Below are 884 nucleotides of genomic sequence, written 5' to 3'. Positions count from 1 at the left end.
CCAATCAGAGCCAAGAAAGACAGACACTTTGGGTTGGTGACTCAAACATAGTTGATTGTTGGTATTTGACAACCTGGGGTCTTTTTTGGCACTGATTGGTTGATTTTGTTCAGTAGATTTTAAGTTAAGTTAATTTTGACTGGGAATGTATTTGTACCAACTCAATATGGAAGTCCATCATTTTAGGTAACTTAACCCTATTTATTAATGATCACATTATTGATTAGAATGAGAAATCCACCTTTTCCATCACACAGCACACTGCTAGATAAACCATTCAGTGTACACTCCTTATTTATCCAGCTGTTCTGCATTGCAGCTGTCTGTCCCATTAACTTCACACAGCTTTACTGCCTCACACAACATCTTTGGGAATGTCTGATTTGATTATTTGATTGCCAGATACGTACTCATTGTTTTACCTGTGAGACACACCGTGATGATTTTTTAAAATTATTAATTGAATAAGTGCATTTAAACAGCTACAATGTATTTTAGGAATGACAGTCTGTGTTTAGGTAGATTTCTGTGCCTGCATCCAGGCAAGAAAACCTGGTTAACAGATATGAAGTTCTATATGCTGACTGTCTTGTGTGATGTCATGTCATGTCCTTTATCCTTCATTAGATCCTTAAATCATATCCTTTGTTAACAAAAGCTTATCTTCCGCGTAATAGTCCATATATTTTATTAACACTATTTTGCATTTTTAAGCGTTTTACGTATTACTTTTTAGTATCCTCTGTCTAAAGCTGGTTACAAATCATGTGGATGAGATGAAAATAATGGGAATTTCACAATAAAACTCTAAAAGAAGTTGTGTATTTGTGTATTTTTCAGCACAGGTTTTCCAAACATCCAAAAAATACACTCTCATGCCATCT

This window comes from Morone saxatilis, unplaced genomic scaffold, assembly GCF_004916995.1.
Source record: "Morone saxatilis isolate NCDOM2014 unplaced genomic scaffold, NCSU_SB_2.0 Contig10, whole genome shotgun sequence".
NCBI classification, from domain to species: domain Eukaryota; kingdom Metazoa; phylum Chordata; class Actinopteri; family Moronidae; genus Morone; species Morone saxatilis.
The sequence above is the reverse complement of the archived record's forward strand: the minus strand, read 5'-3'. Positions refer to the sequence as shown.